Raw genomic sequence first — 22,925 nt, forward strand, 5'->3', positions numbered from 1 at the left:
TGGATGAGCCCCTTGTAAGTACTGGGCACGCATCAGCTCCTTTAATCCTCAGACACACCTGAGAGGGAAGGAACATTAGCCCCCTGCCCCCTCCCCCCTGCTGCACAGATGTGTGTGTGTGTGCATGGGGGGAATGGGGCGAGAGAGATGGTTGGAGGACAGAGAGGAGGAGGGATGGGGAAAGGAGGGGAAAGATGGAGGGATGGCCAGGAGAGAGCAGGTACATATTACATATATATATATATTATATGATATATATGATATATTTTATATATACATAGATTATATACATATATTTGGGTTCAGGAGGGCTGGGTGACACCTGGGACTGTCCCGTGGTCCACACACCACCCTTTGCATAGCTGGGGCTTACACAACATCTCAAATCCAGGACTGGCCACCAGTTGGCAGAGAGACTTGGGAGGGGATGGGACTGGAGTGACCTGAACCTCTCAGATGATGGCAGGCCCTGCCACCCAGGGGACCTAGTGTCACCCGGATATCTGCTTTTTGCATTTAAGGTGCAGTCCTGCGTTAAGATGCAGAGCAGAAGGAGCAGAAAGGGAGGAAAGCCAGGAGTGCACATTTAAAGATCTGGGCAGCTCCAGACCAATCTGGGTTCAAAGCCCTCCTCTGCCACTTAGCAGCTGTGTGGCCTTGGGGGAATTGCTGCCCCTCCTGAGCCTCCGTGTCTTCCCAGGTGTGACAGGGGAAAGGCAGTGCCTGGCGTCGCGCAAATAGCAAGTGGCAGAGCCAGGGGTAGGAAGGGCTTCTAACACCCTCGCACAACCCTCACCGCTGAACTGACTTGGAACGCTTCTGGGGAAGGAGGTGGCGGGCGAAAGTAGCCCAAACCCCATCTAGGGACCCAGAAAGGCTGATCCTCCAGGAGGAAGGAAGTTGCCAGAGCCAGGGGCTTGCTGGCTAGAGCAATGGGCGGGCGGCTAGCCTGAGGCTGGGGCTGGTGATGGCGGTGACCTCCGTCAGCCAAAGTGTCAGGCAGGGGGTGTGGCACCACCCCACTTGGGGGGCATTCTAAAATCATTGGAGGTGCTTTCAAACTTCTCCCCCTTCCCCAGAGTTTATCCTGACCGCATTCTGCATGGACACTCTCATCCTTCCTGTGTCCTGTGGGGGCTGCAAAGCCCCCAATTTGGGGGATTTGTAGCTGCAGCTCATGGACGGACTCTGGGGAACAGAAGCATACATGGCCAGTGACTGGCCCTTCTGACAAAGGGGGGCAGAAGCAGACATCCCTCTTTCCTTGGGGGGAGGGTGGTTTGAAAGGAGCCACAGACAGCATGACCCTCCATACCCATGGGAAGACCTTTTGGGTGTATCCCAACTTCTAGGATATTCAAAAACATGAGCAGTGTGTCTAGTGATGGGGCATGATTGAGTCATCAAAAATCCATCAGTCATCTCATTTTATAGGTGGGTAGATTGAGACCCTAAAGCAGTGGCTTTGGTCCATAACAGTACAGTAAAAAGAGGATGCCTGGATAGCTCCATTGGTTAAGCATCTGCCTTTGCAGATCTTGGGGTCCTGGGATGGAGCCCTGTGTTGTGCTCCCCACTCAGTGGGGAGGCTGATTCTGCCTCTTCCCCTGCTCGTTTTCTCTTTCAAATAAATAAAAAAAAAACTTTATAAAAAATAGCATGGTAAGGGCACCTGGATGGCTCAGTGGGTTAAGCCTCTACCTTCAGCTCAGGTCATGATCTCAGGGTCCTGGGATCGAGCCCCACATTCGGCTCTCTGCTCGGCAGGGAGCCTGCTCCCCCCCCCCCCCCGCCTTCCTCTCTGCCTACTTGTGATCTCTCTCTCTCTCTCTGTCAAATAAATAAAATCTTTTTAAAAAATAGCATGGTAAAAAGAATTTTTGATATTTTTCATAGGACAATATTTTCCCCCAGAAGAAAAAATAAAGCACTTCAGCTTATCATATTTGAAAATGCAAATAAGAACGGAACATAGAAAGACTTGACTGTAATCAATGTTACCATCCAGGTGTGACCTGGGATACTGACTTAAGGTAGGAAGGGAAGAATATACAATGTTGCACATTTGTGTTGTTTTAAATCTCTCTCCTTACTGATGCCAAAAAGCCCTGATGGAGTAATTCAGTTGCTTTCACGGGAGCCTCTCTTTTCTACCCAGGAGAGGGAATGCAATCCTTTTCACCAACCTCCCCTCCCCTTTCCAGGCAACCAGTCTCCTTTTAGTGGAACTGATTTTCAAGCAAGGCGAAAGTTAGCCACAAGGGGTCCCCCACGCCCTTCAAGCGCACCTGCACTGGTGGAGAAAGGGGTTTGGAGCCTGAGAAACTGTGGTTTGCAACCCAGCTCTACTACTTGTTCTCCCAGAGGCGCTGGACAGGTGATTGGACTTTGCTGTGCCTCAGTGTTCCCATCTGAGCAATGGGGACAACCGTCCTTTGACCCTGTTATCAAATTTTCATAGTCTGGTGTGTGGTGTCTGTGGGCACTCAGTACGTGGCTGTTCTTCAGAAAGTGCTCGGCTCTGCTGCCCTCCTCCTTCCTGAAAAATGAGGATTGAAAGGGTCCCCAGCTCACCAGGGTCATGGGTAGATCAAACACACTTGGCTAACTACCTAGCCAAGAGTTTGGGTTGATTGAATTTTTTTTTTAAAGATTTTATTCATTCACTTGCGAGACAGAGAGAGTGTGTGTGTACAAGCAGGGGGAGCAGCAGGAAGAGTGAGAGGGAGAAGCAGGCTCAGTCTTTATGCGGGACTCAGTCCCTGGGATCATGACCTAAGCTGAACGCAGACGCTTAACCCACGGAGCCATCTTGAGGTCCCAGTTCTGCTGTCTCTATTACCTTATGATCCTGGCCAGCTAATGTCCCCATTTTACAGAACATGATAGAAGATAAATTAGGCTAAGCCTTTCCAGGACGTCAGAAGGGACCCTGAGCATCCCCTGAGGCCCCATCTCCCTCCCTCCTTCATCAGCACACTTCCGGCTGTTCTCAGAAGAGGACGTCCTGATGGGGCCTTCAGGTGCGCCCCACCCCCGCCCCCCAGAGCAACTGCTCACACAGGCTATGCCCAACGCAACGCAAACGTGCCCAGAGGGTCATGCAGCGACACGAGCCAGCTCCCTGTTCGACCCCGTCGGAAGACCAAGTCCAGAACCTGCGGTTACAGAAACCCCTCCGCAGGTCTGCGTGCGCCTCTTCTCTCCTTAGAGAAATCCATCCACATGGCCCCGAATTTTGCAGGGACACGTCCCCTCTGACACTCCTGACTCTCAGAAGGGATAGCAATAGAGGTCACTTTCCCAGCCACCCCCTGGCAATCCTCTTGGGAAACCATTATCATCTGCGGAGCTGGGATTTGGAGCCAGGTGCGGACAGAGTCCAAGGTCGGGGTGTGAATCTACTGTGAAGACAGCTTCCGGGAAGAGTGCACACTTCCTAAACTCTTGCCCTGCTCTAACCTCCGTGGCCTTGCACGCAGGTATCTACGTGCCTAATCACCCACCTAATATATATACAATTAATGTAAGTGCATAAAAAGGGACCAGGAACTATTTATAGGAAAGAGAACATATATAAACAAGGATGTGTGTATATAGGAAGATAGTTAATACACAGGTGAAACCTCCCACATGTACCCACAAATTGTTGGGAGGATTGAAACATTGAGGAAGGTACTGATGTCATCACCCACATTTCACAGATGAGCAAACTAAGTCCCAGAGTGACCTGGTACCTTGCTTCAGAGCTCACGCCCTTAACTGAAGCATTTCAGAGCCCAGCACCGTGCCTGGCACATAGTAATGGCGCCGCACCTGGGGAGGCTCTGAAAGGAGCCTGGAGAGGCAGCCAAGGGGCTTCCTCCACGTCCGTGCTTTTTAACTGACCTTCTGCAGGGTGGGGGTGCAGAGCTGGGTTATCTCACTGTGGCCTTTCAACCTCTCGGGAGAGCTGGGGTCAGGGCCGGGGCAGCAGGCCTGCCGAGAGCTGATGGGGCAGCATGGACCCTGTCAACGTGAGACATCGCAGGAGGGCTGCGGGGTGGGTGGGGGGAGGCGTCCAGTGGTGGCGGAGTGTGGGGAGCTGGGGGGATGTGGGTGATGATCCACCATGCACCATCTAGCTGGGGAAAACAGGCAGAGGGGCAAACCAGAGGCCGGGGCTGTCCCTCCCCACTTGGCTCCCTTAACTAGTAGCTCTTCTGGGCTTCAGGTCTAATACCTAATTGCATGGTGGTGATAGGTCTTTAAGGAAAATGGAGACATGTAGAGGGGTGTGCTTCCCTCGTACCCGAGCTACCCACAGTCACCAACAGAGGAGCGACCTTCCCACTCTCGCCACACTCCAGACGATACGCATACACACACAGAGGCTCACTCCCTTTCTGGAAAAATTGGATCACGCCGGATTGTTTGGCTGCAATGCACATTTTTCTCAGCTATGTCCTGGACACGTTTCAAGGTAAAATTCACCAACGGGCCTCATTCTTTTTAAGAGTTGCATACTACTCCATACCAGGGAGGCGTATTTACCAAAAGACCTGCAGGTCATGCCAGTTTGGGGCTTTTTTTTTTTCTTTGATATTATAGAATGTGCTACAGTCAAAACCCTTCCCGTGCTGAGTACTTACAGCTCCTTCTGCTTAGCTAGGAGAGAGTCCCAGAAGGGGGTCAGAGGCCATGCAATTTTGGAATTTTAGTAGGCTTTACTAGAGAGCTGGCAATTCACAGGACCTCCCACAGCCCACGAAGCCTGAGTGTTATGTGTGTGTATGATGGCAGGAGGGAGGGTATCAAGAATCAATGAGTCTGTCCATGAAAATGGTCACCTCCCCACTCCTACGTACAGTTAAGGAGGCTCTGTAATTGGCAGTTGGGAGGAAAAGTTCTTCCGCCATGCTTAAAGGCAGAAATAAATAAAAGTTGTGTGTTCTAGAGGAACAGCTCATTTCGCAAAGGAGGAGATGTGGATCTGGAGGGGAGGTGCTGGTTCCAGGAGGTGCTGGTCCCGGAGACAGTGGTGGCCAGAAGTGGAGCTGCCTGGGAGGGGGGTGCTCTGGTCAACTTGTGATCCAATGGAAGGAAGGAGGAAGGGGCACCTGGGTGGCTCAGTTGGTGAAGCGTCTGCCTTTGGCTTAGGTCATGATCTCGGGGTCCTGGGATTGAGCCCCACCTTGGGCTCTCTGCTGAGTGGGTAACCTGCTTCTCCCTCTGCCTATCATTCCCCGTTTATGCTTGCCCTCTCCCTCTCTCTCTCTCCCTCTCTGTCAAATAAATTAAAATCTTAATAAATAAATAAATAAATAAATAAATAGGAAGGAAGGAAGGATGAGGTGCCCAGGATAGAAGGAAGGAGAATCGTCACGTGGAGCTGACCCCACTGGCCCTCCACCCAGGTCCCCTTGGATCCTTTCATCCTGCCTGTGTCCCTATCTGCCTGCGTCGGGACTTCTGTGTTCCTGCTGGCCTGCATCTACACCTCTCCAGGGGAGACTGGCAGCAGCCACTGGAGTCGCCCTGCCTTCATAGGCAGAGACACAGAAGTATCTGGGACCTGATGGCGACAGAAGCCTAGGCCCTGGCCAGGAGTTGGGGCACATTCAGGGGCATAATTCGTGGTGCTGAGACCCCTGCAGGACCGGGATGAGACTCTGCCTGAAACCACCTTCTTGCTGGACTGCCTCTCTTTCCCTCTCCTGCCTCTTGCTCTCCCTTCCAGGGTTCCCCTGGGTACAATCCATTAATAGATCCCTTGCACACGAGTCTGGTCTCAGGGTCTGCAGAAGTGAGGCCCCACAATCATGGCAATGCCTCAGAGTGCTCTGTTGAGGGCGATGGGTCTGTTTCACAACTATCCGATGGAAGGGTCCAGGGCATCTCAAACTCCCACCCGCTGCCGCTCGGAAGGAGGGACTTTGCCGGTGTGAATCAGGAAGCTCAGGGTCTGGATACTTCTGGCTCTTGTCATCCTACATCTCCGAAAGCAGCCCCTCAAAAACAGCTGTTACTCACTACCTGCTGGGTAATCTTGTACAATTCGCTCAGTCTCTGTAACACTCAGTTTTCCTCATCTGTGAAATGGAACGATCAGAGCAGTTGGATCACAAAGTTGTGCAGCTTAACGTAATGGCTTTACATTACGGGGCCTGAGTAATGAGTAAATGTAAAATAAATGTTTACCCCACTTAAAGCCCCATGGGCACTTACATTTCCAAAACGTGGAAATTAGTAAATGATCACAGTTAATAGGATGGTAGATTATTAAGTTGATTATTTTTTTTCCCCTGGAAGAACATAAAGGATTCTTATCATTGGTTATTGTGGAGAAACAAGATCAGTAGGAGTTAGGGAGAACTTTTACTCTGAATTTCCTTCCCTATCGTACTGATATTCTTAACAATAAAAAGAGCATCAGGAAGTATGAACAGAGTGGCAGCAGGGGTTACCCAGGTGATGAGATGGGTCTGGCCCCCGGTTAAGGGTTCTGAAGACTGTAGAAATACTTTCTCGTCTCCTAGCAACCTTTGTAGGACGCAGCCGCTGCCACCACCCCCATTTCCAAGTCGGGGTGGAGGCCCCCAGAGCTTCAGGAACTTATTTGAGGTCATACAGCTGGTAAGTGGTGGGTGTGGGATTTGAACCCTTGGCACCTGGCTCTAGATTCCATGCTCTTGGCTACTAATGATGCTGATGGGTTAAAAACACTTATCTGGGGAGCACACCCTCTGGAAGGCTCTGGTCCTCCAATCCACGAAGCCTCCCACATCCCATGATAAACTGAAGAGACCCGGGCTGAAAATTCCAGAACTCAGGACCATGTCTTTGATTCTGAGCCTGACGAACTACATGATCTGAGACTTGGGGAGATGATGACCTAGTCCAGCCCTTCAGAAGGGCGTTTGGCTCTGAGCTGAAGCTCCAAGCCTGTGCCAGGAGAAGTCCCTGAATTAGACCCACAAGGGTTTTGGGGCTTGGGGCCAGGTTCCTTTGCTTTGTAGACTGCTCGGTTGAAGCATGACAGAGCTGTGGTATGCCCATGGGGGCCAGGTGCTGGACTCAGTCGTCCTTCCCCAGACCTGGCCACTGGAGAATCTGCTGGAGTTGGGGCACCTGGGTGGCTCAGTGGGTTAAAGCCTCTGCCTTCGGCTCAGGTCATGATCTCAGGGTCCTGGGATCGAGCCCCATATCGGGCTCTCTGCTCAGCAGAGAGCCTGCTTCCCCCTACCCCGCCCCCCACCCAGCCTCTTTGCCTACTTGTGATAAATAGATAAAATCTAAAAAAAAAAAAAAAAAGAATCTGCTGGAGTTTCATGTCATCTCAGGTGGTTCACCACCCAGCCCCCCACCCCAGGCTCCCTCTTCAGGTACCACTGTTTTCAGAAAGTGGTCTGGGAACAGGATCTGTCCTAGGGCCCTGGCCGGCAGCTCTGGTCTGTCACTGCACCAAAATTTGGCAGCCTCCTTACCTGACATTACTATAATGTCAGAGACTGAGCTAGACCCTCAGCTGGGCCACAGGGGTCATTAAATTGCATTTCTTTTTTTTTTTTTAAAGATTTTATTTATTTATTTGACAGAGAGAGATCACAAGTAGACGGAGAGGCAGGCAGAGAGAGAGAGAGGGAAGCAGGCTCCCTGCCGAGCAGAGAGCCCGATGCGGGACTCGATCCCAGGACCCCGAGATCATGACCTGAGCCGAAGGCAGCGGCTTAATCCACTGAGCCACCCAGGCGCCCCTAAATTGCATTTCTAAGAAGCCTGCAAGACACCAGAGCTATAACTGGTCAGACAGAGCTCTTGATGGAGGTGGCTGGTTGGGGGAGGTGACAGGGCTAACCTGAGAATGACCTTGGGGACTTCCCAGGCTGGAGCTCAGCCATGGTCTGAGCTGGGGGTTCACACTTGTCTCTATGGTGCTTGTTTCAGCAGGAAAAAAAAAAAAAAAGAACGATAGTGTGACCTTCACAAAATTCAAGCTCCAGACTTTCTCCCCACTGTTCAAGTAGGGACAGTAACTTCTTTCATTAGGATGCCCTCGCGAAGATTAAGTGGAGGGTCACGTTCATGGTTATGCTCAAGGCAGGTGTCCAGCCAGGTCATAACTCACACCCGGGGTCACCTGGGAGGGGAGGACAAGCTAGGGACACACCAGATGTCAGACCAGGAGAGAAAAATAGGTAATCTGCCAAAAAAAAAAAAAAAAAAAACAAAACCCAACAAGAATATTTGCATTATTACTGTATAATTAAAGAGAAATCCATACAAATTAATATAATAAAAGTCTCCCTTGACCTTCCCTAGAAGCCCCCCACCCTGGCCCATGCAATGAGCTGGAGTTAACTCTCCAGTCTTTTTTTTTTTTTCAATGCATTTTTATATTTCAACTATAAATGAACATCTCGATAGCCTGGTAGGTAGGACTTTTTGAAAAGAGGATCATATTCTATGAATTTTTTACATGACATGTTGAAAGAGAATGATTTCTATATAGCACATCTCTGAACGGAGCAGAACATTTTCAGCTTCAATGTGTCTGTCTCGGTCAGCCTCTCGTCCTGTGACAGATCCCCGAGTAGTTCCTTCCCTGCTCCCCGCTTGCTGGGCACGTAGGTATCCACTCTCCCTGCTGCTAGTCATTCTGCACTTGAACAGCTCTGTGCATGTGTGGCATTCCTGCCCTAGGGTACCTCTGTTGACGTTCCATAAAAGACCCCAGAGAAAGCGGTCAGTCCAGAAAATCCAGTCGCTAGAGTCACTGCGTTAAGGGAGTGCCCCTCCCTGGCCATATTGGTGGCCTCAAATGTACAGTGGGCAGAGTACGGGGTTCTATAGGTTGGACCGGATGGTTATAAGGTGGGTCTTGCAGGGTGAAGGAACAGCTGGGATCAGGTAGTCTATGATGTAATGGCTCTGGGCAGGGAGACAGCAAGGTGAGGATTTGGGGCAAACCTTGGCGGGCAAACAGACCTGATTTCAGACACCCAGCCTCACTCTCTAGGGGCAAATATGTCCTGAAATCAGCAGCTAGGTGGGTTTTTTTTCTTTGTTTGTTTTTTACTTGGCCTTGGTATTGCTTAACACAGAGGGAGAAATTGATGTTGGCTTCCATTTTCAGTGTCTACAGGGAAATTTCTGGATCAAAGTAGAACTGTTTAGAACTCACACAGCTCAACAGCAAAAAACCAAACCACCTGACTAAAAAATGGGCAGGGGACCCGAACAGACGTCTTCCCAGACAAGACACACAGGCGGCCACAGACGCACGAATAGATGCCCAACGTCACTCATCATCGGGGACACGAAAATCAAAACCACAGTGAAAGGTCACGTCACACCTGTCAGAACAACGATTACTGAAACGGCAAGAAATAAGGGCTGGCGAAGATGTAGACAAAAAGGAAACCAACTGCCTTGTTGGTGGGAGTGCCAACTAGTGCAGCCACTCTGGTAAACAGAGTAGAGGGTCCCCCAAAAATTAAAAATTGAACCAGCAATTCCACTTCTGGGGTGTTCATTTGAAGAAGACAAAAATGCCGACTTGAAAAGATACACCTACCCCCATGTTTATTGCGGCTTTATTCACAATAGCCAAATTATGGATGCAAGCCAAGTGTCGGTGGACGGATGAACGGATAAAGAAGATGTGGTGTGTGTACACAATGGAGTATTATGCTCCTGGAAGAATGAGATCTTGCCATTTGCAACCCTGTAGATGGGCCCAGAGGAATACAAGTGGAATAAGTCAGAGAAAAGTAATTCCTGGAGGATTTCACTTAGATGCGTCATATAAAGAACAAAACAAATGAAACAAAGACTCATCATGCAGAGAACAAACTGGTGGTTGCCAGAGGGGAGGGGGCTGGGGACTGGATGAAGTAGGTGAGGGGGATTAGGAGTGAAGCAAACAAGTCATGGGGATGTAATATACAGTGTAGGGAATACAGTCAACGATATCATAGTAACTTCGTATGGGGACAGAGGGTAACTAGACCTATCGAGAGGGTCATTCCAGAATGTATGAAAATACCGAATCATGATGTTGTACACCTGAAACCAGTAAAATGTTGTGTGTCAATTATAATTCAACTAAAAAATTTAAACAGATGTTTAGGAACACGTTTAGTAAAGATTTTCCTAACGAGCTAAAAAGCAAGTGTGACTGCTTAGAATGGTCAGCACGCAGCTATGACAAAGTGCAGAGCACCTGCCAGTTAATGTTATTGCTGCTTTCCCATTCTTTTTTATTTTTAAAGATTTTATTTACTTATTTGACAGACAGAGATCACAAGTAGGCAGAGAGGCAGGCAGAGAGAGGTGGGGGGGGGGATGCAGGCTCCCTGCTGAGCAGAGAGCCCAATACGGGGCTTGATCCCAGGACCCTGAGAAGGCAGAGGCTTTAACCCACTGAGCCACCCAGGCACCCCCTGCTTTCCCATTCTTTACAGACAACACACCTTGCAACTGTTTGCACTTGGGGCAGCCACGCCCACTGCAAACCTTTTCTATGCTCCCCACTGTGTGCCAGTGATTGGCACAGAAGGATTTTGGAGAAGAGCTGGCAGGAGAAGGCAAAATTGAAATTCACGTCAGAGATAAAATGATTCCTTTCTACCCTGTGCTAAGCCCACTGCACTCCTTGGCCCAACAGGACTTCCAAGCTATACTACTGCCATCCGTATCAGAGATTAATTTCCTTCTGAAAAAAGAAATCGCTTCTCCAATGTTGGCATCATTTTAGATGGATAAAAACAGTTGCAAAGATACCACCGGGAGTTCCCATAAAACGCCCCCGCTCCCTGATGTCATTCATGGAAGCTAAGAAACCAGTGTTGGTTTATAGCCATGAGCCGAACTTTATTCTGACTTTATTCTGACTTCACCACTTTCTACACAGTTGTATCTTATTTTTGTGCCAACATCTTGTCCCAAACCTCACGCTGCCTTTCCTCATCTGGTCCCCTCCCACCAATGGCAGTTTCTCACTCTTTCCTTGTTGTGCCATGACCTTGACTGATTTCAGGAGTACTGTTGGGCCACTCTGTTGAATGTCCCTGGAGTTGCTCTGAGGTTTTTCTCACAATGCCACTGGGGTTATGGGTTACCAGGAAGAAGACCAGAGAGGTGAGGTACCTTTCACAACACATCAGTCCCTGCCCTCACGGGTAGTGTTAACCTTTATTGGTGGTCCAGGAGCTGTTTGCCTGGTTTTTCCACTCCTTTCCACATTCTTCTATTTGTGCAGAGGTGGGGGGTGGTGGAGATGAGGACATTAAGCCCCATCTCCTGGATGGGGAGATATTTGCTTTTGTCCTTGGGATTTTTTCTATAGTGAAGGCTTGTTCCTGTCTCCTTGCCAACTACCTTTGTAAAAAGAGAATTTCTCAAATTCCCCTAAAATATTCTTCTTTCTCCAAGATGGACAACAGGTTTAATGGACTGAAGATCACAGCCCCACACTCCAATTTCATTTAAATTGGGTTGATTGGGGTTTCCCCCAACAGTTCTCAAGCAAGATCCTCAGTACCCACCAAGTTCCTTCTCACAGCCCTTGGACAACCACCTGGGGCCAGGCATTGGGGGCAACAGTGTCTCAGATGAGGCTTCTCAAATGGTGACCCCTTGGGTATCAGTATCAGCACAAGATGCAGAATGCCAGGCCCCACCTGGACCCCCGATTCAGACTCTGTATTTGAATAAGACCCCCCAGGAGACTGGAATACACATCCAGCAGGAGACTGGGATACACATCCATCATTTGCATAGAATCCCAGAGTCTCCAGAAGGCGGGGGGGATCTACTCCAAGCAGGCTTGTCCCACGTCTGTCGCTGTGGCACCTGCTGGGATTCCCTCTCCTGCATCTTGCTCAGTTGAGGGCAATTAGGAAGGGCAGGAGTGAGGGTCACCGAGGTATGAGAGTATAGGTAGATGATATTGGCATAGCTGACAGATGAGTGTGGTCCTTGGGAGGATGGCCTTGGGGAGACTGATGAGAGCCAGGACCGAATGATGGATGGGCTGGGATGGGGAGGCTTCCTGACAGTGGTGAGGAACAAAGGGCTCAGGGTTCAAGAGTCCGCTGTGGGTGGCAGCAAAGCGCAGCAGCCACGAGCGAGAAGGCAGCCCCCCCCACCCCGGCCTTGGTGCGGCAGCATTCACAAAGGTTTTCTTACTTTATTCTCAGTCTTAAATTTTTTTTTTTTTAAATACATTCACACTGTTGTACATCCATTACGGAATTCATCTCCAGGACTTTTTCTATCTTGCAAAATGGAAGCTTTGTTCCCATTCTACCACAGCTCCACATTCCGCATCCCCCACCCAGCCCCTGGCAACCATGCTTCTTTCTGCCTGTGATGTTGACCACTCCGGGGACCTCCTATGAGCTTCCGGCTTCCTGACTGCCTTCTGAAGCCAAGGGAGTAGGAAGTGGTGGTCCCCTTGCAGAAGGCTAGGAAAGCGAGGGTTGATGGTGAAGTGACTTGCCCTGGGTCTCACACCTAGAAAGTAACTGGCACTCAGCTGAGTCAGGAGACCAGGAGATGGTCCTGGCCCCCCTGCTGTGATGTGGGTCACCTCTTAGATAAAGGTCCAAACTCTGAGAAGAATGAATGGTTGTAGCTTCCAAATATCCCAGCACCTAACCTTGGTACTGGTCCTGAAAAGATGCTCAGACATTTGTCAAGTGAATACATAATGCATGATCTCCTTCCTCATTTGAACTATGGATAAGAATGAGTTCGCTAAGATAGGAAGGAGATTCATTAAATAAAGCTTTGGTCATAGACGTTGACTGAGAATTCAGAAGGCGACCTTGGATTTTGGTGGGGCTTCTGTCCTTGTTGCTGCACCAAGGAGAAGGTAGGATTAAATGTGCCTTGCCTTGTGACCATTTCATATTCATTTTCTAAAACAAATGCAAATGAGGTGCCTGGCTGACTTGGTTGGGCGTCTGATTCTTGGTGTCAGCTCAGGTCAGGAGCTCAGGGTCAGGAGATTGACCCAGAGTCGGACTCGGTGCTCAGTGGGGAGTCTGCTTGGGGTTCGTTCTCTCCCTCTCCTTAAAATAAATCTTTAAAAATAAATAAAACATGATGGACATTGGGGAAGGTATGTGCTATGGCAAGCGCTGTGAAGTATGTAAACCTGGCGATTCACAGACCTGTACCCTTGGGGCTAATAATACATTATATGTTAATAAAAAAATAAAAAAATAAAAAATTTTAAAAAGAAAAAAAATTAATAAATAAAACAGAATGCAAGTGCATTTCAGAGACTCTCTCTCAAAAGACGGGGGTCACCTGGGGCCTTTCATGCTGGGCCTTAGTTACCAAGACACTGGACCTTTGTCAGTCACCAATCCCATACTCACCTTTAAAATTAGGGATGTTTCAGTAACTAATGATGTACTATATGGTGACTAACATAACACAATTAAAAAAATAAAAACAGGGATTTTTAATTTTTTATTTTAATTCCTTCTTACATGTCCTCCAAAAAGTTTATTTTACTGATCATAACATGTTTTCTCCACCAGACAGAGTGGACAATTTTCTTTTTCCCCAGAGTCAGTCAGTACATATTTGAGGGTCTGAGGGCCTGGTAGGCTCTGTTGCAACTGCTTAACTCTGTCACCACAGCGTAAAAGCCATCACGGGCCAGATGCTAAGAGAACACAGCTGTGTTCCAATAAAACTTTATTTGCAGAAACAGGTGGTGGGCCATATTTGGGCCCTGAGCTATAGTTAGCTGACCCCTGCATCAGACAATGAACGATGCTACAGTGGCCTCTGGATCTCTAGGGCCAAGATGCAAGTAGGTGCTCCAGTCTTTGGAAGCAGGAGACACGTATTCTAGTTCAGTAACCAGTTGCCTTGGAAACTGTCTGCTATGAGGAACTGTGGGATGTGCTCTGGTCCCAAAGCCATGACCCTCCTCCTCTTTGGAGTCTGACCGGTGGGGGCCGGTGAACTGGGCTCTCTGCTCTCTGACTTCCAACGGAGCTTGGCTATTGGAAGGAAGAGCAGGAAATTAGGAGAAGGGTCAGGGCATTTCTCACGCCCCTAGATCCAGCTGTGCTGCTGGGCCGTCTGTTGGCCAGTGGCATCTCTCCACCAAAGGCCACCAAAGTTGGCCAGGTGGCCCTCTCCAGACTGCTCCCTGCTCTGGGTTCCAGGAACCACTCCCTCCCTCTACCATCTGCTTGAGCTGCTCTAATGGACACCACACATTTAACTCTCCCAGCTCTGGAGGCTGGGAAGTCCAAGATCAAGGGGCCAGCAGATCTGGCATCTGCCAAGAGCCTGCTTCCTAATTCACAGAAGGTGGTCTTCTGTGTCCTCACACAGCAGAAGGAACACAGGAGATCTTTGGGCTCTCTTGTAAGGGCACCAATCCCAGCCATGAAGACTCCAGCCTCATGACCTTGGCTCAGATTCATGACCTAATCACCTCCCAAAGTCCACACCTCCTGACACCCTCACCTTGGGAATTAGGTTTCAGTTTAGGAATTCTGGGGGGACACAACAGAGTCTGTAGCACTCTCCTTGCCTCTTCAGGCATAGGGAGGCTAATGGGGTCTGTGCTGTTAGCCCCACAGGACTTCACCATAGCCCCCTTTTGGGTTTTCATGCTCCCTTCCACACCTTCCACACTACTTGGTGGGGGTGGGTGGGTAGGGAGGAGTTTAATAAAGGGATCTCATTCGAATGTGCCTTCTGCATCCTGCTGGGATGCTGAATGCCAGGAGCATTAACCAGCCAATCCAGGCCCCACACTACATGCTTTACGCACAGCAGCTCCTTCATCCCACCTAGGACTTAGGGAAGCCTGGAAGACAGGCTCTAAGATGGTCCCCAGTCAGCCCACCTCCTGGTGTTAACGCCCTCATAAAACTCCCCTCTCCCTTCACGGAGTGCGATGGGACCTGTGTCTTGCTTCTGACCAGTAGCAAAAGGCATGGGGGATAGGAAGCCTCATCTGGGATACATTACAAGAGACGGTAAGCTCCCTCCATGCCAGCAGACTCTCCCTTGCTAGCTTTGATGAAGAGGGTGGCCATGCATGGGGGAGGGACAAGACCCACGTGACAAAGAACCCAGGGAAGCTTCCTGCCAGCAAGTCCTACAACCTGCTAGAGATGGATCCTGCCCCCACCGAGCCTTAGGATGGGACCTGGGTCCTGGCCAACACCTTGATTGAAGGCTTTTGAGAGACCTTGTTCTAGCACACTCCACTTAGCTGTGTCCTGATGGCTGACCCACAGAAAGAGAATACACATTTGTATAGTTGAAGCTATGTTTATAGTAATCTGTTAAGGAAGAAGCAAACTGCACAGCAAGATAATTGCCTTTTTCAGGTGAAGACAGATAGGCTCAGAGAAGTGTGCTAACTTGCCCAGGAGGGACCCAGCGGGGACCCAAGCAGAGCGAGGACTGCCAGGTCTTAGAGCTAACTGCCCCTCCTCTGTGTGCGTAACTTCCCAGCAAGTGTCGCTGTCCTTGGTGAATGACTTGCCTCTGAGCTTCTTCCCGTGCTACCCAGCACCACCCGGGGAGCAGGAGGAGGCCCGGGTTTGTAAAACAGCATCTAGCTGTCAGCACTGGCATTTGTCAAAGGAAGTGACTGCTCTCGGGCTCCAACACTGTTCCCAAAGTGGACACTGCTTTTGAGAAGTGCTAGCGTACAAGCTTGTCAGGCGCAGCCGGAGGAGAGCTGGTTGGTAAAGGGAGCAGAGGCTGGGGACAGATAAAGGGGAGACAACTGCCGGGGGAAGCTGGGCATCTCTTTCCTCGCCCACTTCTTGCTCCCAGCCAGAAGCAGCCTCTTTCTCCAAAGCACTCATGGGGTGGGAGATGGAGGGGCAGGGAGAGGAAACCACATCTCTTAGGATCTTCCTATTAGGACTCAGAGCTGATGAGCCAGGAACACAGAAACCCCCTCTCTCATGGAAACCAGTGCCAGATGGACAGATGGACAGGAGGTCTATGCAGCACTGACTGGAAGCTGAGAGGTCCCCTTCTGTTCCCGAGCAGGGGATGAATGGGGGAGCATTCCACCAATGGAGAGAACTGGGTCCTGAATTTGAGAAGAATGCCCTTTGGAGAGGGGGCATGTGAGCATTTCACTTTTGAGGGAAGTGTGAGGACATTCCTAAATTACCCTGCCACATGGTCCTGCTTTGTGCCACTATCCTCCCTCTGCCCTTATTAAGCAAGACTAGGTAACTCCAGGTAAAGAAGTTACCTTCTTGCTTGTAAGTAAGAGGGCTAGTAAGTAAGTAAGTACTTGCTAGTAAGTAAGAGGGCTGAGACTTTGTTTCCTAGGAACTGGAGACAAAGTGGCGAACAAGACACCATGCCTGCTTGAATGCTTAAGGATCTTAATAGTGCCAGGTACCATGCTAGACCCAGCGATATACTGGAAACAAAAACAAGATCCTCGCATCTGAGCTTACAGCCTGCTGATGGGAAACCAATAAATGCTGAAGGACCAACATCCCTGAGCTCTGTCACTTCCAACAATACTGAGGTCTCATTACACTGGGGAGCTGGTATTTGGGCAGGGCTCAGCTGGGTGGTTGTTCTGCCCCCTGCAATGGCATTGAGAGTCACTCGTGCACTCGCATTTCCCTGGGGGTTTGGGTGGAACGCCCATGTGGCCTCTCATCACGGGGACCTTACAACATGGCGGCTGGGCTTCTAGAAGGGAAGGCAGCTGTCCAGTCCTCCAAGGGTGCACAAGTCCCAGGACAGCATCTCCACGCTCTGTGGGTTAAGGAGGGTCCCGGGGTCAGTCCACACTCAAGAAGAGGGGAAAAGAGCTCCAGCTCTCACTGTGAGAAGTGCACGTGCACACAGACAGGGGAAGAATTGTGGGTGGCTGTTTTTTGAGGCCATCCTTCCTGACATTTTCAGACGGTAATACCCTCAGGTTATTTTTCCCTTTGTTATAAGTACTCGCTAAAATGAGGACTAGCTCATTGCTGAGGGCGAGCAGTGGGGAGCAAGTGGCCCACAGTCGAGGCACGGGGACAGGGATGCTCTTGTGCTCTGATGGGAAGGGACCCTCTGAGAGGATACATAGTAACATTTATAGGATTATTTAATCCTCAAGCATAAAGTGACAAAAGTGTTATCTCCATTACACACGTGAGGAACTAGAGACCGGAAGCTGAAATTAGGGTGTCCTGGCTGAATCGTGGCGGGGCTGGGGTTTGGAACCGGGCAGGACCTCTCAGCCTATACTATCTGTAGAGTGCCCTTACACTGAGCCACGAATCACCGGCAGATGCAAAAATCCATGGCATCCCTTTGAATGTAAACAATCCATATCATTTGCTCATCTGTTCACATGCACACATACGCACTTGTGAATTAATGTATATGCACATGGATGGAACCCGTTCACATGTATCTTGTCTGACACGCATGCATGAATCAAATGCACAAACCACACACAGACCACATGTAACATACATACGGTCTGTGCTTATGCAGAAAGGGGGTTGACTTGGGCCATTTCTATTTCTGGTTCTTTCCGGAGGGTCTTTGGGAGGGTAGATACCCTGTGGTTCTCTGACCCCAGTGGACTGGAGGCTGATACACAGGGAAGGATTTTAGATCCTTCCCGTGAGATGCTCACTGATTGCTCCCAAAGCCATGGCTGGCAGGGGGGTGGGGGGGAAGGGGTGCCCTGGATGTCAGGTTCTCTAAGTATCTAGTCCACAATGGGAACAGACTCTCTTCCTTCCAGATCCTGGGGTAGGTGGTGGTGGTGGAGGAATGGGGACCCTCCACCCTCACATTTAAGGGAAAGACCCGAGAGATGGGGAGGCAGTCACGCCTTGCATTTGGGAGGAGGGGTCTTGGGCAAGTCACGGAGCTGCAAGTTACACAGCTGGGATCCCAAACCTCAGCATTGCCACCTGTCAAATGGGGATGGTAGAGGCACCTGCACTCACACAGGGCTGTTCTAAGGATCGGAGGAATGAAGACAGGTACATTTCTCTGTGTGTCCAGCCCCATAAGCATGTATTCGTGGGACATTTTCAATACATTGCATCCTGGAGCTGGGCTCCCTCCTCTCTCCCTCCCCTGTGGGGCCCCTGTCCCTCTTCTCACCTCTCCTGGGCACTGCAAGGCCACTAGACTGGACCCTCTACCCTCCCATCCACACAGATAAGGCTGCTGGAACAGGCAGCACAGCCCCAATGGCTGTGTCCAAGGCCAGGGAGCAATGGCTGCCATGAATTGTGTAGACCCTAGCAAGGTCAGCAGGACCCCCCAGCACCTCCCCTGCTGTTCCTGTTAGGGGATCAGTAGTCCACCTCTGGACATAGCAGCAGACCAGAGTGCAAACTTCCCACTAGAAAGTGAAGTCTTCCGGTTAATGGTTCCTGGATTCCTGGGGCTTATGCATAGTAGGTGCTCCGAGAGCACCTGCAAATGGCCAGATTCACAGAAGATGCCCACCGTCTCCCCGGCTGCTTACGTGCCGCTGCCCCGGACACAGGCTTCCTCTGTTCCCCAGGCTCCCTTCTTCCAGCTGGCTGGCCCTGTAGCCTGTCACCGACAGGACAGCCAACCTCAGAGCTGGGTGACCTTTCAAAGACACCGGGATTTGTTTAATTTTCAGAATTCACCTCTCTTCATCCTTCTTATCAGAGGCAGCTAGGCCCCAGCTGGGAAGGCTGTTTGGCATCTTTCCCTGAATTTTGAAACAGAGGGGCCAGGACCTTCTCAGACAGAGTCCTTTCTTCTCCACCGAGAGCAAGGAGAGATAGGATAGAATGGGGAGGGGGCGGAATGCCCTAGAGGAGAGGCAGAAAGGCTGAATACACAATGATGGTAATGCCCAACTCGTTTGCATGAAAACCTGGTTCTTTATCCCTGCTTGAAGAGGAAGAACCACATTATAACAGCTCAGGCTTCTTGAATCCTTATCACACGCCAAACATCATCTCCTTGATCCCTCTCAGCAGCACCTTGGGGGTCCTGGAATCCCTATCTTACAGTCAGGGAAACTGAGGCACAGCCAGGGAAGTCCTGGAAAAGCCACACAGCGAGTGGAGGGATCGGGGTTTAAATCCAGCCCTGTGGACAGCGAGGTCTGGGCAGGCCTCTCCTGCTCCTCACCACGGTCTCAGGGGAGATCCACATGCTCCCCATTTTGTAGGATTCTGAGTGTTTCCCCTTTAATTGTCAACTCACAGCAGCAAATGTCGAGCCCAGGAGGAGTGAGATGGCACTGCAATTCCAAAACCGGGGTCTGGGCACACGGGGCGGGGGGCAGAGCCCATTTCCGCCTGTGAATTTATGTAATCCCTACAACCACAGGAAACACTGATTTGGTACTGTTACAGCCATTTGGCAGGAGAGAGAAAGGAGGTGCAGGGATGCAGAGTAAATCCAAGAAACTGTTGGGAACTGATAGAGGCAGGTTTAAATTGGCTCTCCCACCCCACAGCCTACTATGTTCTTGACCACCACACTAGGCGTCCCCTTCCCACGCAGACCACAGTCAGCAGGACACCGGTATGGAGGACTTTCTCTGGTGGGGTTTCCCAGCGGCCACAGAGGAAGGATTCTGGAAGATCGAAGCTGCAGACCCAGAGCTGTGTGCTCACGTGCCTTCCTCCCTCTGCCCCTCGGCCCTACCAGTCCAGACACTCCACATGTTCCCCTGGGAGCTGCAGGGGCATTGGTCAGTTCTAGCGGAAAACCGTCCCTAAATAGGGCAGGACTAGAGTGGACACACCATCTCAGCCAGGGAGGAAGAGATTTTCGAGGAGGGAAGCTCTAACAAGGAAACTACTTCTGGGCAGACCCCTGTATTTATTTTCTTTAATGAAAGGAGATCTGCCCAAGATGCTGGCATCAGGCTCACTCTGGGAACCTGAGGGGACCACGGTGGAGGGTCCTGCTCAGCTGGGAGTTAGGAGAAAGTCTCTCTTTGCAGCCTCTTGCTGACAACTCTAACCTTGGGACAGCAGATGAGCGAAAATGTTTTCCTTCTGGAGTCAAGTTACCTTTGCCTGAAGACGTCCCAGGGGCTCTGAGCCCTGAGGGTCAGTCACTTGGGAGCATAAGAACACAAAGGAAGGGGAGACCCAGGCTGATACCACATTTCACTTCACTGATGAAGTGTTTAGCTTCTGATTGGACTTTATGACTCCTCCACTCATTTTCTCCTTACGTCCTATCATGAGATCATCACGGACCTCCGTCGCTAATGCCTCGAGTCGGTTTCTAAGCCCGTTCTTATCTGTTCCTGGAGATTTTTGGATTTAGGTGTCTCAGTAAGTAAAACTGGAAGTAGGAAAAAGGGAAAATGCACAGTGAGGACACACTATGCCTTGGGGAGGCAACCCTGATTAAGGGGACATGGTCTCCTGCGCACCCAGGGAGGGTTTCCCAGGTCAGTTTCCAGTGTGGGAAGCTTGAGTGGGGGATGGGTGGGAGGGAAGGGAAGAGGGGGTGCGCCAGCTGCTTCCAGAGCACATAGCTAGGGTCTTAACCTAGCCAAGGGAGTTGTTCCACACTAATTCTGTTATTTTAACCTCTTCTACTTTTATCCATCTCTTTAATTGGGCTTGTTTTATCCTTTAGAATATCATCCCTTTAGAATTTTATTCCTAGTTGATGGGCTAGTGGGAAGTGTGGACATCAGGGTGACCGCAGCAAGGTGAGTCCCCTCTCTAATCAAGGGGGCCTTTTTGCTGCCCCTTCCAGCAACTGTAACTTCCCCAAATGCACGTGCCCTCCTCCTCCCCCAACTCTCTTCCTCTATTCAAAATTCTGGCAGAGTAAGCTCTGGAGTTATAAAGAATAAACATTTTTCAACATTTACACATTAATTGCTGGGTCTGGATTACTTTTTCAAGCATGTCCCATTTCGTTGGGTGGCGATATGAACTACATGTTCTGAAGGTCCTAATAAAAGGGTCTGACATTTGCCTGCTCACCATGGACCAGGATCTTATCCAATGTCCACTGGGACTCCAGCAGCGAGGTGCTATTTGCGCTTTCAGATGGAAGAAATAATGTGATCCTGAAGTGTGAGCTCTTCACAGCTCCTGTGTGGTCCCCCGACACGCCCAAGCATGGGACCCTCCTTATAACGGTCTAGAATTACCAAAGCCACAAAGCCACCCCACTATGAACTTTTAGAATGCAGTCAAATACCCACAAGAGACATTACTCCTCCCTGGGGAAGAAGATACCACTATGCCATACACTAGGAGACACGGGGGACACTCCTACCCTCGGGGGGACCTGGGGTCCTTGCAGGTTAATGACTGGAAATGAGTGCAAGGTGCAAATGAGATCTGGATCTGCCCGTTCCCATCAGTGTGGTGTGGGTGAACCTCAGTTTGCTTATCCATGAAATGGGGATCCTACCACCTCTTCCCTCTGAGAATCAGTTTGAGGATAATATGAAGCCCAAGGAAAAAGGAAGTTATAGGGAGGGGTACGAGAGAGAAAGGGTCTGGAATGGGAACCGTCGGTGGGAGGGCCAGACCACTTTGGAGAGCAGGCTGGCATCATTCACTAAATCAAGGTGAAGGTCTCTGCTCTGTGGCCCAGAAATTCCTCCCTCCGGCACCGAGAGAAACATCCAGGGATGCTCACAGCAGTAGCCACCAGAAAACTGGAGATTGGAAACTGAAAACCACCCAATGTCCAAAGCAGAATGCATCATTGTGACCTATTCATAGACCATTATAAAAATTCAAGCAGAAAAATTACACCACATAGTTCTGGTAGATTCTAAAGACAGGCAGACCCCAACACAGCCCAATTTCCAAGGCAAAAGCATGGGGACCAAGACAGAGAGGGAGTTCTTGGTAGCACAAAGTCTGCTCTGTGACCTCCCTAATACTAAACCAAGACACTGAAGTAAGTGTTAAGGACTTAGAGGTCACGTAGGTAGAATCCATACCAGGGACATGACCTCTTCTGATGGTTTTCCCAACAAGTAGTGCCTGAATCCACCATCTCTCCTTGGATGCCAACAACCAAGTGCTTCTTGCCGCCCACCCAGGCTGGCTGCATGAGACTGAATGAGAGACAAGTCTGTACCAGATCTGATAGTGAAGATCCCCTTTGGGTACCTCCTTTCCATGCCACCCAGGACCCCTTGGTCCTGCCTCCTTTGAACCTCATGAAGAGCTCTGGAGGAATTTCCAAGATGGCGGTCTCCAAACACCCCGTGAGCTTCTACCACCGCTCCCCGTTCTTTGCTCTAGCTCAAAGTGGAGAGGCAGTGGGACGTGATGGTTACGAGCCCTGCCATATGGAGTCAGATGGCTCAAGTTCAAATATAACCCACATATTAGCTGTGTCATTTTGGGCAAATTATGTAACCTTATGGAAGAGTTCCTCTCATCTCTCCCATACAGGTGACAAACTAAACCTTTAGAGAGATCATGGAGATTTATGTTAGGGTATACATACCATGTGAATTTTTACTACAATGATTCTCAAGTTTTGGTCCACATTAGAATTGCCTGGGGGCAATTAAAAAAAAAAAACAACCAATACCAAAAACAAAACCCTCAATGGTCAGGTCACAACTCATACAAATCAAATCAATGTCCAAGGGTAAGAGCCAAGTATTACTAGTTTTTAAAAGTCCCAATGCACAGCAAGGTTTGGAAACTACTGATCTATCATGAAGCCAGGTTTTAGGTGCTTAGTCCCCAACTTAGAGAGCACACACCCCCTGCGCCCGTATACCCCTAACATTTTTATTAGTGTGCTTCAATGTGCAAGAAATACCCAGCTGCTCCAGTGGCGGTCTTCACCACTTGGTAAATCAACACACTCCGTCAGCCTTCTCTTGCTGCAGCCCATGGCACCCCTCAATTCTTAGTTGCCTCCAGAATGATGAGGCTGCTTTGACCTTTCCTTCTGCTACATTCAGT

The sequence above is a fragment of the Lutra lutra genome, chromosome 12, assembly GCF_902655055.1.
Source record: "Lutra lutra chromosome 12, mLutLut1.2, whole genome shotgun sequence".
NCBI classification, from domain to species: domain Eukaryota; kingdom Metazoa; phylum Chordata; class Mammalia; order Carnivora; family Mustelidae; genus Lutra; species Lutra lutra.